General features: G+C 46.7%; 1 long non-coding RNA gene across 3 annotated transcripts in view; it reads right to left on the bottom strand.

Annotated features, from left to right (window-relative positions):
* LOC125162749 (uncharacterized) overlaps window positions 1-1,247 on the bottom strand; it is a 36,486-nt gene extending 35,239 nt beyond the window's left edge. For 2 of the 3 annotated variants that reach the window (XR_007151158.1, XR_007151157.1), the window contains exon 1: window positions 824-1,247. This is a non-coding gene — a long non-coding RNA (uncharacterized LOC125162749). The remainder of the gene's footprint in view (window positions 1-823) is intronic. The other variant, XR_007151159.1, reaches the window with a different exon arrangement.
* Window positions 1,248-15,341: the final 14,094 nt, after the last annotated feature.

Raw genomic sequence — 15,341 nt, 5'->3', positions numbered from 1 at the left:
TCAGTTGCGAACAGTCTCACTCAAATAATTAGAAAGGCTGATTTGTGTAATAATGATAAAAAAAATCAGGATAGAAATTAGCATTTAATCTTGCTCCCTCCTCCTAGCTATAGCAGGAGGTTGGTGAAAACCTGCTAAGAGGCAGGTGGTCAGCTTCTAACTTTCTCGGTTTCTGTCCCCACGACTTGCTAATGAAGGTTGGCAATCGGGGGTGGGGGGGGGGGTTGGTGGTGGTGGTGAAATAATTAGGGTCTCTGGTGGTGGGACTGTGTCTGAGGGATCCTCCTCAGGAGGCAGGTATCTGAAGCGGAATCTTCCCCCTTGTGCCGCCTGAAGGGACTCTTCAGAGACCCTCTGCGGCTCCCTCGGACCACAGCCCCCGTGACGTGGGCAGTGTGTTCCGTCTCTTTTGATGTTTCCTGCGCCCCTGGCTGGTGGGTGGCCCACCGCGCATGGAACCTCACTGCTGGGGTCCCCTCGGCCTCCCAGACTCTGCTCTCTGGCAGAGTTTAAAAACCTCCCTGGCCGGGTTCTTCCCGGGAAGAACCCGGGAGGAAGTCTGGGAAGCCCTCGCAGGTCCTCACTGATGAGTCCCGGGACAGCAGCTGTCACTTGCAGCCTCGTCTGTCCTGTGCTGCTGCCCCGGACGCCTCAGCAATCAGAGCACCTCTTGCACGGCCCCGGCCCCCACCCCTGCCGCCCCCACCCCTGCCGCCCCCACCCCTGCCGCCCCCACCCCTGCCGCCCCCACCCCTGCCGCCCCCACCCCTGCCGCCCCCACCCCTGTCGCCCCCACCCCTGCCCCTGTGGGAACACAGCGCACTGGGATGTCCTGCTGCAGTCCGGGAAGGCCCCTCCTCAGGCTGGAGGGGAGGAGGCCTCCCCCCAACACTCCTCGAAGACGGAAATGCGCCCTTGGCCACAGTGCCCTCCAGAGAAATCTTTTCACAGCTCCTCCCCTCCTCTCCAGGCACTGCACAGACCCTTCTGTGTTCCCAGTTAGGGGACAGGGCTCGGGGATCACAGAACCTGCTCCAGGAGATGTCCTCTGAATTGTAGATTCCGGGGAGCTGGCTCACACCCAACTCTGCGGCGCCCGGTGAGACTACGACAGGAAAAGTCCCATCTGCCAGCTCTGTTACAGTGTAGCTGAAAACGCTGGCAGGTGGAGTGTCAAGTTCAGACACTCTCAGTTCACTGCTCCTCTGCTCTCGCCCCCCTCGCTCACAAAATGTCTGTTCTGAGAATCAGGAACCCGGAACCACCCGGGGACGGGACAGACTAATAACATCTAAGCAGTCCTTATTCATTCACTTTAATGGCCTTTGAGTCATCAGTTTTCAGGTGAGGCTATAGGCTGGGACTAAATTCAACTGAGTATGGAAGTGGGTAGGACTGCCCACAAACTTGCTGTGCAAAAGCGGGCACATCTCTTTCGTTTTCCAACACATGGCAAGTAACCTCCACCTACTTGGCAGAAAACGGGCATCTCCTTGAGGTCAGCCCCCTCACCTGTCAGAGAAGGTGGGAGAAGGTCAGGGCGTGCGAGAGACGGCCTCAGGATCCGCGGCGCCCGCCGCCGCCGCCGCTTCCCGGCGCTGCCACACGGTGGCGCCGTTGAAGGACTCGCCGCCTCCACAAAGCGGCTTTTGTCCGCGTCCCCACGCAGCCGCTCAGGTTCTCCCGGGGCGGGTGACCCCATTCCCTCAGCGGTAACCTCAGCTAGGGGTGACCCCCACTTGAGCTCACGAGGTTGCAGCTCAGCTGAGTTCTGCCTCCAGTGTTTTTTCACAGCCGCCGTCCAGGTGCCAGCTGGTCCCTGGAGCCCCAGGGCAGCACAGGCTGCCGCGAATCCTAACGAGCCTTTGTTTTCAACTGGAAACACAAAGCGAGCTCTATCACCTCTCCTGTCTGGACAGAGGGCTTACTGGCATCCATCTAGACTTCTGAGAAAATTACCCTCGGTGACTCGTGAGGGGAGTCCAGGATGCCCTATCTCTTCCCTGCTGCTCTCCTCCACCTCTGCTCAACAGCCCATGAAGGCCACCACGCTGGTTTTGTCTGAGTCTACAGGCCAAAAGAGAAGTTGGTACTTTTCCCACGAAAGCAGGGGACGACAAGTGTAATCTTTTAATCTCTCGCAGGCACCCCTCTTGTAAGTCACTCTGCCTCAAAGTAAAACTGTGTCTAACATGCTTTAAAATATAGAACAGTCCGTGGCCCTGACCTTCAGAGCAGACCTCTGGGAGCACATTTGAAAAGGGTGCAGAGGTACAACCTCTCCGACTTAAGGAAGTGACTTTAGATTCCAAGGGCTTGCTCATGCATGGCAATTAGTTTTTTAAGCTTGCAAGAGCAAAGGGTAGACTCCATTCAGATGCAGAGTGGGGAACCCAGTGGTTTCTGTTGTTGTTGTTTTCAGAGATGGAAGTCACAGAGTGCTGGATATCACACCAGTGACTAAACCACCCCTTACCTTTACTCAATAGGAGCCAGGCACCCGAGGGAGCAGAGGCCTCCCAGGGTGGGATGATACATCCCAGTATCCAGGATAACACTGGCTGCCATCTTTGAACATAGGCTATACTCAAAGCATCTGGGGTGGGTGGGGGTGACATACTTTGCATATGTTATTTCTAATCCTCCTGACCAGGCTATTTGGTAGGTATTTATACCCCGCTTTTACAGATGAGGAAAGTAGCTCAGAGAAGTTAAGTAACCAGTCCAGTGTCACACAGCTTGTTATTAGTGGAGTTTGGATTCAAACCCAGATCTTAGGACCCTACAACTCATCCTTGTTCCATAATGCTACGCTGCCTCTTGGGAATGGTGTCTACTTTGGAAGAGGATGGCAAGGAGAATATAATTGGGTGTGGATCTTGCCATATTTCAGGGTTCCTTATGAAATTTCAGTTTTAGACAAATGATAGCTTTGCCTATGAGTCAGCCATGAAAATCATTCTGACTTACAGTCCCTGGCAGAAAGAGTGGGTGGGAGCAAAGGACACAGAATGAACATGACCACTTCTTTTTCTTGGTGCCATATGGGTTCTTGTTAATCTGGCATCCTCTTTCACACCTCTGAGTCCTTGCTCCCACTGTTCCTCTCCTTGGAGTTACTTTCACCCTCTACCCTGCTCCACTTGGGGAAGGTTTGTCTCCTCCGCAGAAGGCTTTCTTTCCCCAGCAGAAGGCTTTCTTTCCCCAGCGCTCCCCTAACACACAGGTGGAGCTAGGCACTCTCTCATCTATGTTCCCATTGTTCTTGTCGAGGCCCCAGTGCAACAGACATTATTCAAGGCATTATTCATTGTTTGTTTAGGCCCAGAGGCTGGTAGGAGGGGAATTCTCTTTTACTCAAGACCAAAGCAGATGCCAGGAATGATCAGAGCCCCAACCACTCAAGAACAAGGAGATCGGAAGGCATCTCCCTCAAAAGGGGGCCATGGTCAGGGGGTGAAGCTGGGGCCAGGAGCAAGGAACCTAGAGAGCAGAGTGGGAGCAAGCGCGAGGCAGGTATGAAGGTGCATGTGATGCAGTGTCTGCATGTAGATGGTCAGTCCTCGGTAAGCGGGTGATGAACGGGGAGGAAAGGATGAAGTGATGAACAGCCTTCGTAAGCCAAACCTGAGGCTGTATTTGTCATAGGCAGTTACCGCAGGATGGGTTGAACTCGTCATGCTCCTGGAACTTCCCCCTGTGTTTCCCAACTGACTTCCCCACCAGTTTGGCCAGACCTGGACCACTTGGATTGGTAAACCACAGGGACCATCCCAGCCAGCCACACTCTGAGCACTGCTTCCCCCTTCAGGCGCCTGTTTCCAGCCCTACAGGGTAGTACAGAATGACTCACCCCCCTCATTTGGGGGCCAGCCCCTACTCCTGGCTTTGAATCTAATTGTGCCCAACACCCCTTTGTTTTTCTAACTGGGTGTTGGGAATTTCCTTGGTTAAGCCTCCAGGTCTTCCTTCCTTCTGGATTTAATGAGCTCATTTATTTTTCTTCTTCACTTAGCAGGTTTTAGGGCTGGTTAATGAGTGGTGGGGTTCTCTTTAAGAGCCAAGTCGGGCCAAGCTCAGGGCACTGTTCTGGCCCCTTCCAGTTCTCAAGTCCCCAGAGTCTCTTGCAGTCTCTCCCCGGCTCTCTGGCAGCCACCCTCCTCAGTGTAGTTCCCATCTGTGGAAGTTTCTGGAATACAATGACACATAGGCCTCAGGGTTTTATTTTGTTTTGCTTCTTCACATCTTCCCTGGGACAGTTGTTTCAAAATGATCTTGTGCCTTCTAAAAAGAAGCTGTTCAGGTGCCAGGGAAAGAGATCCATTTTTAAGTGCAGTTTCCTCTTAGGTTTTGTCTGAAGCTTTTGGTAGATTTTTGGGTTGGGGGGCTGGCTGTGAATTCCAGGGAGATTGCCAGAGGCTATTTAAACCTCCTTTGTGTGAAGTATTGTAAAGAGCTGCCAGGAGGGAGCACTAATAGAAGGGAACTTGGAAGCCTTGCTGTGGTGGTTAGCACTTGGGAAATTTTCAGTCCAGAGAGAATGAGAAAGAATGCAGGGTCCATGTGGCAAGAATAGGGATCCACAGGGACTCAATGGCTTACTCAGTTCCCAGAAGCTCCTTGAGGTAATGACTTCACAGCTGCTTTGTTGAATCATGTACCACAGAAAGTTTAGCTCAAAGAATCCCCTTGAATGTCCATCCATTTGTCAGTCTGTCTGTCCATCCATCCACCCATCCATGCAACCATCCACTTGAGGCAGGCCATGGGCTAGGCCCTGGGGTGGCGGGAGGAATGATTGGACACAGTCCTAATGACCACAGATTATCTGCACACATTTCAGAATGAGGATCCTATGCAGGAGAGTCAGAGAGACAGTGGGAATGCACCAGAGGATAAGTCACAGAAACCTCAGCATGCCATGCTTGGGTAGTTTGCAGAGCTGTGGTTAACTCCTTGTTTCCTGCTGAACTCCTGAAGCTTAGGCAAAACACTCCCCTCCTGAACTCCACTCCCTACTGTGAAGTCACAGCCTTCAGCCTGCCTCTGGAGGGGTCCAGGAGGTGGACAGCCTGAGGGGTTCCACCCTGGGTGAGAGCCAAGACTCTACGGGCCAGAGTCACTGTGGCCCCAAACGCATTTTGGAGCTTGTTGTGATCCAACCCCAGCAAAGACCAGAGAGGGGAGGCAGCCTGCCTTCGGCTGTGCCAGCTGTGCATTCTTCATTTTCTAGGGCTGCTGTCACAAAGCCCCACAGAATAGGGGGCTCAAGGAACAGAAGTTTATTGCCTAACAGTTCTGGAGGCTAGAAGTCCCTGGTCACGCTGTCAGCAGGGCTGATTCCTTCGAGGGCTGGGAGGGACAATCCGTTCCAAACCTCTCTCCTAGCGTCTGGAGGTTTGCTGGCAGTCTTTGGCATTCCTTGGCTTTTAGCAGGACCACCCCAATCTCTGCCCTCATCTTCACATGGCGTTCTCCCCGGGTGTATGCCTCTGTGTCTAAAATTTCCCCTTTTATAAGGATACCAGTCCTATTGGATGAGGGTCCACGCTTATGACAGTTACAGCTGCCATCACCCCAATTCCAAATAAAGTTACATTCTCAGGTACTGGGGGTTAGACTTTAAAGTGGGAATTTTTAGAGGACATGGTTCAACCCGTAATACCATGTTTCTGATTTTATTGCCCTCCTGCTACCATCAGCAATGCCTGTGAGGAGGTGGCCAGAATGATGGTGTCTGGGAGGGCCGGGCGGGGGGTCAGGGGTGGTGCCCCAGGAAGAAATCAAAGGGTGGTCTGCAAAACAGGGAAACATCTGCTGGGAGGAGAGCATTTGTGCTGGAAAGTAGCATGTCCTGGGCAGCTGCAGCAGCAGGGAGTTAGCCGTGCAGGGGTTTGGTCCCCTATGCCTTTGTGCCTAGAGCTGGCAGGAACCTGAAGGGAAGGAAAAAGCCCCAAGCAGGCAGCCCCACTTGCCTGGGACGGAGCTACCAGGGGAGAGCAGGGTCAGGCTGCCCCTACAAGCTGGGTGAAGTGATCCCTGGAACCTGAGGGACAGGAGAGAAAAGCAGCCAAGGTCCAGAGTTCTGAGGTACATCCAGGTAGTCTGGTGGGCAGGAACTGGCGTGTGGAGCTGCTTGCAAGGGTGCCTGCGGGGACTGAGGCTGTGTGAGTGACTTGGCGCTCCTTCGTGCAACCATCCAGGATTTGCTGCCGCTCTCTTAACCACACAACCTCTTTGAAACACAGATGAATTTAATGGAAAAGCGTAATTATAGTGGGGCATCATAACAGAGCACTTGTAGGCTGTGACAATTTTGAAAAAGAAAATTGGGGACATTTACCTCACCAAATATTAAAATTTAAGATAAAGTGATTGTCATCGAGAAAACGTATTTTGGCACCTGAATAAATAACTCAGTGGAATAGGCTTGATGTCGGGAATGAACGTAGTGTGTTGCCATACTTAAAATTGGATAAAGGTGACATTTCAATTCAGTGGGAAAATTATGATTGATTCAAGAAATGGTGTTGACCTAATTGGCTCTCATTCTGGGAGAAAAAAAGCAAGGTAGCTACTACCTCATACCGTATGCAGCAATAAATCTCAGATGGGTTTGGGTTAAGGATATAACTCTAAGTAAACAAATAAGCACACAAAGTATTTGAAAAAAATTTAGTGGAAAATTCACTTTCCAAATTTACAAATTTGTATAACTTTGGAGCAGAAAGGATATTTTTAATAATTGTAGAAATCCCCAAAACTGAAGGGAGAGAAAAAAGGACACATGCCTACATATTTTTTTTTCAAATTTTAAGGGAAAAAAAAACGCCATAAGGAAAGTCAAATGACAAACTATAGATTCAGATAAACCTGGGCTGCACATATGAGAAGACGTTATCCTTAATTTACCCAAAGCTCATATAAACTGGTAATAAAATGGCAAAAGGCAATAGGAATGTAGGGGAAAACATGAACAGGCAATTCACCAAAGAGAAAATAAAGATTAAAGTGGAGCTGAAAAGGATTGGTCAAAAGGAAGTTCAAATTTAATGATTTTATTTTATCAAATTTAATGATTTATATGTCAGATTGGCAAAAATTAACACCACCAGTAACATCTTGTGCTTGAGAGAATGTAGGAGGATGAACGCTTTCATACCTTGCTGGTAGGAGTACAAACCACTGAAACCCCCAGGAAAAATAATCTGGCGATGCTTTTTAAAGTTTAAAGTGCCACCATTGACTCAGCAAACCCATTGGGGGCAGTTATTCCAGTAGATGTAAAAACACCCCTACCCAAGAATATACGCACATGAATGTTTACAGAAGCACTCTTTGCTGTGGCAAAATATTGGGCAATGCATAGTTATCTATCAACAATAAAATAACTGAATAAACATGGTGTCTCCATGCTATGGGATATTATGTAGCTATCACAAAGAGTTAGATTTATCAACATACTCATGTAGAGAGACGCTAATATATTAAGTGCAAGAGCAAGTTGCGGAAAGTGTGTACGCTATGATCCCTTTTCATAAAAAATTCAAATAAGCAGATGAAACTGAATGTACATGCCCATATTGTGTTTGCGTGTATTTGTCCCAGTGTCGAGAAGCGTGTCTTAACAGCATGTGCTACCTCAAGGCGGAGGCATGAGATGGAAAGATTTTTAACTTCTTGTTTCTGTATTTTTGGCCTTTATGCTTATTACAAGAATCACGTTTTTGCTTTTTAAATTAAAAGCAATTGGATAAAGGCAATTTTAAAGGGAAAAAAGGACAAAGTGTTTAAAACACTTCTATGACTCATCGGGCCCTCAGGATAAAGTCCACTCTCTTTAACAGACTTACAAGGCCCCTGGGATCTGGTGTCCATATACAGTACCAGCCTCTTTTCCTTTTGTTTTGCTTTTTTCCCCCTCTGTTTTCCAGCTGTGCATTCCCAGAAGCATTCTTGACCACATTCTGTTCTCACTATAGACCTCCTTCCCATGGGCTGGGCAAAGTATCCACCTACCTATTCCAATAGCTCCTTGTACCTATATCCCTGTGGGCTATAGGGATTGTGGGCCTCCCCCTCAATCACCTGCTAGCTTAGTGTTCTCCCCAATGGATGGTAATTACCAAGAGGGCAGGAGTAGCATTTGTCATGGTGTCCCTAGTGCCTTGTGTAGCTCATTGTAGGTGCTAAATACAATAAATGTTTGTCAAACGAATAAAGGAAAGAAGGATGAAATGAATGAAGGAATATGAAGCATTAGAAATACCAAGAAGAAAACATAGTCTGTGCCCTCAAAATTGCATGGTAGAGAGACAGGCCTGTAAATAGCCCAGTTATAATACAAGAAGATAATTATCGTTATAGGACCAAGGGAACACAGACTACCCCAAATTGCCTGGGGGAAGTCTGGAAGGTTTCACAAGTGAGGAAATATCTAATCAAAGATGTGAAGAATGAACAGACGTTTACCAGGTGTGATGTTTCTGGCACTAGGACCAGCCCCTGCAAGGACATGAAGGCATATTCTGAAAGCTCTAAGTGATTTAATATTGCTTGAGCATCAAGTTCAAGGTTGGGTAAAAGGAGTATATGAAAGAAGACAAATGGAGGCAGTTATACTGGAACCAACTCATTCATAAAGGTCCCTGCAGGCCATGCCTGTGAGTTTAGAGTTTAGAGGGGGAAGAACTGTGGAAGATTTAAGCAGGGGTGTGACATGAGGGGTTTTAGATCACACTAGTGGAATGAGAAGGGTAAGTGGGGGGGGGGGGTCTCAGATGATGTCAGATGAAGGGAGATTGGCCCAGTGTGCAAAACAGGAAGGAGGTCACTACGATATTCTCTTGGTGAAGGCACCAGGCTGAACCAGGGCAGAGACTCATGCAGTAAAAGGTCAAGTTGATGTGACTTGGCACTTGATGATGGGCTGGCATGAGGACGCGGGTGGGGGGCAGTCAAAGTGGACTCTCAAATTTCTGACTCGGCAGCTTGTTTCCTTTATCACAACACAGATTAGCAGAAGAGAAGCAAGTCTGAGAAAGGCAGAAAATGGAGAACTCAGTTTGGGCCATGTTGACATTACTCCTTTCCTAGGGCTGCTAAGTTCTATAAACTGCATGGCTTCAAACAACAGAACTGGAATTGTCTCACAGTTCTAGAGGATGGAAGTCCTCATCAAGGTGTGGGCAGGGCTTGCTCCCAGACTCTGGGTGGGATCCTTCCTTCCCTCTCCCCAGCTTCTGCTGGTGGCCTCCAACCTTTAGTGTCCTTGGTTTGTAGCCACGTCGGTCCATCTCAGCCTGTGTCCTCACGTGGTGTTCTCCCTGTGTGTGTCTTCCTATTGCACTTTTCTCTTCATAGAAGGACACCAGTCATACTGGATTAGGGCCCATCCCAGTGACCTCATCTTAACTTGAATACATCTGCAAAGACCCTATTTCCCTTTAAAGTCACATTCGTAGGTACTGGGAGTTAGGATGTCAGTCCTTTGTCCGTGGGGCAGCTGGACATAGTTCAACCTATAACACTGAGTTTGAAGGGCCATGGGACCTTGGGTGGAGAGGTCCAGGAGGCCTCTGGATAGATGGGAGTGAGGGCTCAGGGGAGATGTCTGGGATGCATCTTTATTTAGAATCTATCAGCAAAGGACACCAGCATGAGGTGATCATAGCAAACAGGTGAGTGGCCCGAGAAGAGAAACCTTGGGGAAGGTCCTGTTTAAGGAGGTGCAGGGGGCAGAGGATCCCATGTAGGAGGTGACTGAGAAGAAGGGTCAGAGCATGGTGTGCGTGTGAGGGACTCTGTGGGCATGGCTGGCACTGAGCTGGCCTGTGCCCTTCCTTTACCAGGAGCTGACCATCACCCCCTGCAGTGCCAGACTGTGTTTTCTGTTGCCTGGTTCCTTCATGTCTGAATCTCTCCCCCACATTTGACATAGCCTTTTTTCCCTTATTTAGGAAGCCGTGGAGTCCTGGAGCCATCTCCTGAAGGAGTCAGCATGGGCATTACAAGATGTTGTTGGGGCAGCCGCCTCCCTAAACCCAGCACTACAGTACAGCATTGATAAAGCAAACAAGGCTGGCTTGTTTGTGTTTTGCATTTCTTCAGAAATGAGCTGGCAGTTTTGTAATAACACTGAGGAATTACACTTTACAGCATCACCAAAATATTCCCATATGGCCATAAAAGTGTTGTCCAGAGTGTGTACACAGTCTTTCCCCTCCCATCGCACACACCCACTCACCCGTAAGAGAGTCTGCAAAGCCGACTTTTGGGTATCAGAGAAAGCTGCAGATTCTTCAATGTGAGACTGAGAGTCAGGGCAGTCTCCAGTGACTGAGCCGAGGACTTCTGAAAGGTGTGCCTTTAAAATATAATAAACAATAGAACGTGCTCTCCAGGAGGGCTGGGTCCTCCTTGGCTGGGTTGTTCCCTGTTGGAAGCTCTGCATCTGGTAGACACTCAACAAATATCTCCAGGCTCTGGGTGGCCTAGGATGTGAGATGAGTGTCCACACTGGGATCTGGAGTCACTGGGTCAGCAATGCTCAGCCAATGTGGGCTCTCCACCCACAGATGCTGGGTGAGCAGGAGAGAGATGTTTGCATGGTCACCTTTTCTTTTCCCCCATGGGGCTCTGGTGACCAGTGGCCAGGCCAACTGTAGATCGGCAGTGCTGGGCTAACATTGCTCATTCTAGTAAGACCCATCTTCTCCGGCTCTGGAAAATGTATGGCAAACCATGACTAGAGTGTCTATTTGCATTATGACTTAATAAAAACAATGGCTAATATTTATCAAGTATTTGCTATGGATCAGGCTCTGTGCTAAGTGTTTAATATGTATTATTTCAAGTAAGTCTTGCAACAACTCTTTGAGATAGGTGCTATCTGTATCACCATTTTAAAACATAAACCAAACTTAAAATGATGAAATCACATTATCCAAGTGCTCGCAGCTAGAATGTGGTCCTGGAGGTGTTTGAACCCAGATTGTCTGGGACTAGGGCCCACCTACCGAGCCCTTTGTTGTGCTTGTGAGTTTTGCCAATCTCCTGTCGAGATTTCTTGTTCATTTACTGCATGCTTAATTTAGGAATTATTGCCCAAGAGATGGGGCAAGAATGACGTGGATGGTTAGGAAGCCCTCAGGACAGCTGCTGTCAGGTTCCAGGAATTAGGATACAATTTTGGCTTTGGGAAGAAAAACAGCAGAGAGTCTAGCGGGAAATGCAAAGGGGCCTCGGCGCCCAGGGTCATTGCTGCCCTGTGAGCTCTGCATGTGTGTCAGGCTCTGTTAAACTGTCACCGCATGCATGCTGGTTTACAAAGGGCATGGACCTGCAGACTGGGCTTCTTTGTCAGTCAGCAAGTTATGCATCAGATCCAGTGACTCATCGCCTTTGGGGGTTGGCAAGGCCCTCAAAGATAATCCAGTTTGACTCTTTGATTTCACAGGTGAGAAGCCTGAGGCCCAAAAGGCATATCGAGGACTGTGGCAGATTAAAGATGGCTGCAAATTCTTTGACACCGCTCCCACTGAGAGCAGAACTGTATCCCTCCCCTGGAATCTGGGCAGGTTCTGTGACCACTTAGCTAACAGAAAGCTGTCTAAGTGACATGGTACCAGTTTCTGGACTCAGGCCTTACTTAAGAGACCGGTTGCTTCTACTTCCTGCTCTGTGAACATGGGCTCTTGGAATCCAGATGCCATGCTGGGAGGAAGTCCAAGTAGCACCCTAGAGACACACAGAGAGAGGAATTGGGGTCCCTGGTCAACAGCCCCTGCTGACACTCCATATTTTGTGGCCAACTTGGTAGTGGATCCTATAGCTCCAGGCAACCACTCCTTCCTGGAAACACATGGAACAGAAACAGCCATCTCTGCAGACCCCTGCCCCAAACGCGGATCTTGAGCAAATGAAATGCTTGTTGGTATTTTAAGCCACTAGGTTTTGGGCTGGTTTGCTGTGCAGCAATAGATAATCAGAACAAGAACCAAGTAGTAGGTGTTATGACCCTCAGTCAGTGTTTCTTTCACTGTATTTTATTGGCGCTCGTGACTTCCTCTGGGTCGCCTGATGGCTCACCAGTCTCAGTGGTCTGTGACATTGGAAAGGCTGGTGCATTACCTTGCATGAGGACTGCTGGACTTGAATGTCTTCAGCGAAAGTTACCAAACCTAATGATCATAAGAATCCCTGGAGTCCAGGGGTTAGGTACATAGATTCTTAGGGCACATTCCAGCATATATTGAATAAGAATTCTTAGGGGTGACACCCAGACATTTCCATCTTTGTTTGTTTCCCAGGTGATTCTGAAGATCAGCCATCTTTGGGAGCCACACTGATCATGAATCATTTGCAATTGAGAGAAATGTCCCAGTATCACCTATGTGCGCAGATTATCCTAAACTAGATATTACTGAAATGTTTCCATTTATGTTAAAATTCCTGGGTGCAATGAGTTATTTCTATTCTCCAGTTAAGCCAGCCTGGGGATTCCATGTTCTTAAAATACTTACACTTCACTTAATGCGATGATGGCCTGGATATCTCTGATGCCCCTGGACCAAGCCAATGTGTGTAAATAAAAGGAAAGAACCCATTAGTCATTAGTGTTGTTTGCTAAATATTTATGGCTTTCTCCTCTTCTCATATACTAAGATTGCATTTCCTGGATCCCTGTGATGGAGTGGGACCATATACATAACTCTAGTTAATGAGCAGAAGTGATACGTGTCACTCCTGGGTCAGAGCATTTTGTTACAAGTGCAAAACCCTCCAGAATTCTCTCTCTCAAACTGCGTTGTGACTGGAAATGTTCTGGGTGGGACTTGTTTTTTCAGCATGATCCCCTGATTGAGAATGATGTATAGGGCCTCCTTGCTGACCCACAATGGACACATGATATTAGCAAGAACAGAATTTTTATTGTTTGAAGCCACTGAAATTTGGGGGACACTTGTATTATAACATCATTGAGCTAGCCAAATGATATAGCCAGAGATGTTAGGCTTATCACTCTGAAGCCTCCTATCTCTGTGTCTAGTGGCAAGGATATGCCCCATAGCCAATTTGAATTTTTTTGTGTTTCCTCTTTATAGACTTATTAATCACAAAGTTCTATTCCCTTTCTTGCATGAATGAACACTTTTCCCCCCAGTAAACTTGTCAGGGAACTGTCAGTATTCTCAGAACAGCCAGTAAGCATTGAGAACATGATGTTATCAGTTGAAAGGTAATAGCTTTTGTTTGCCTATCACAGGGGACTCTAATAACGATGGATCCTGGGGCATAAACTAATTCAGTGAAAATTCTACTTAAATGTATAAAACACATTGTGTAATAGTATCTTTTCAAAGGGCTGTCTTATAAAAATTTTTTAAAAATAAAGGGCTAGGTCTTACAAGGCACGTTTCTTGACTTTTTTGAAAAGCTGATCTTTTTGTCAGTGAAATGAATGTGGGTTTCCTACACTCAGAAAAATTGTGCTCTACATATTCAGATTTTATTGTTAGAGATAGTTTTTCTCTCATTTTGTAGTAGAGATGCTGAGAATCCTGGTATCAGAGAGAGGAAGGGCCGTGTTGTCTCCGAAGCCAGCCGTGGTGCTACACCTTAGGCAGCTGCAGCTTGCCATTGATCCTTGTTCCTTTCCTTGGGATGAGAACATGCACTGAATAGGTGCTTTATTTCATCTTGTTTGCAAAGATAGCCACCAATGCTTCCTGGTATCCTAGGTGGTGTGTTTATTTTACCAGTTAACAAATAATTAAGTATCTCCCTATTTGATCTATATTTGAGTTTGGTTTCTGAATTTAGAAGCTTTAATGTTTTATTCAAGTAATATGTGTATATATTCTAACAGATAATTCAATTATTGCAAATAATGCTGAAACCCCTCTTTGCTAACTCCCATTTCCCATTCTCTTTTCCAAGGGTGGATTGTTGTCATCAATTATATGTGGATCCCTTCACATTTTTATACACCTGCTTACACACAAAAATGTACCTGTAAAATTAGGTGGTATTCATGCATTTTAATTTTTATTTCTTTACATACATGGAATCCAGTGTACCTACTGTTTGCAGATTTCTTTCTTCACTTACTAACATACCTTAGAAAGTTTTCCATGTTGGAACGCCTGGGTGACAGTCATTTAAGCGTCCAACTTCAGCTCAGGTCATGGTCTTGAGGTGTGTGAGTTTGAGCCCCACATCGGCCTCTGCAGTGGTAGTATGGAACCTGCTTGGGATTCTCTCTCTTTCTCTCTCTCTCTGCCCCTTCCCCACTTTCTCTTTCTCTTTCTCTTTCAAAATAAATAAACTTAAAAAAAAGTTTTCCATGTCAGTATAGAGAAATCTGTTTTCTATTTAATTGTTTCCCATAACATGGCTGTGCCATAGTATATTTAATAATTTCTTTATTTAAAAGCATTAAGGTTATTTCCAAGATTTTGTATTACAAATAGTGTGGCCACAAACATCTTTAATATGTGATTTGTGCAAATATGCGAATGTTTCTTTAGAGTTCATACAGAAATATGGAATGGCTTTGTCAAAAAGTCTCAGACTTTCATTTTAATAGATAACTCTCCAATCTCCCTCCAGGTGGCTGGATCATCACATAAGAACTGCCATTTCCCACTCTTTTTTCCATCATTTATATTAAGAAACTTTTATCTCAAAGGTGAAAATGATATTTGCATTCTCCAATTAATAGTGCGGTTAAACTGTTTCTATATTTTTATTTCTATAAATTACTTCTTTAGAATCTTGTCTCATTTTCCTATTGGACCGCTTGTCTTTTTCTTACTGATTTATTGGCATTCCTTTTATTTTTTGCATATTCTTCCTTTATCTGTTGTATTCACTGCAATTATTTTCTGAGGATTTCTTTTAACTTTTTTGTGTTTGTTTTTTCCTGGATGCCCCATTACCTCTGTTTTCCATCAGTCAGGTTCTTGTGTTCCTTGAGTCTGGTGTCTTTTTAGAGGTGTTAGCTTTCCGGGGCACCTGGGTGGCTCAGTTAAGCAGCAGACTTCAGCTCGGGTCATGATCTCAAGGTTTGTGAGTTCGAGCCCCGTGTCAGGCTCTGTGCTGACAGCTTAAGAGCCTGGAGACTGCCTCAGCTTCTGTGTCGCCCTCTCTCTCTCTGTCCCTCCCCCAGCTCACGCTCTGTCTCTCTCTCTCAAAACTAAATAAATGTTAAAAATTGTAATGAAAAGAATCCCTCAAAAATAAAGGTGTTAGCTTTCCTTCAATGTTTGAGGATTTGTGATTATAAGCAATTCTCTGTATATGGTCTTGTCTGTTAGCTGTGATGCATATGTTACCTG

This window comes from Prionailurus viverrinus, chromosome A3 (assembly GCF_022837055.1).
Source record: "Prionailurus viverrinus isolate Anna chromosome A3, UM_Priviv_1.0, whole genome shotgun sequence".
NCBI lineage: Eukaryota > Metazoa > Chordata > Mammalia > Carnivora > Felidae > Prionailurus > Prionailurus viverrinus.
Note: the sequence above shows the minus strand (reverse complement) of the source record. Positions and strands in the feature narration are given on the sequence as shown.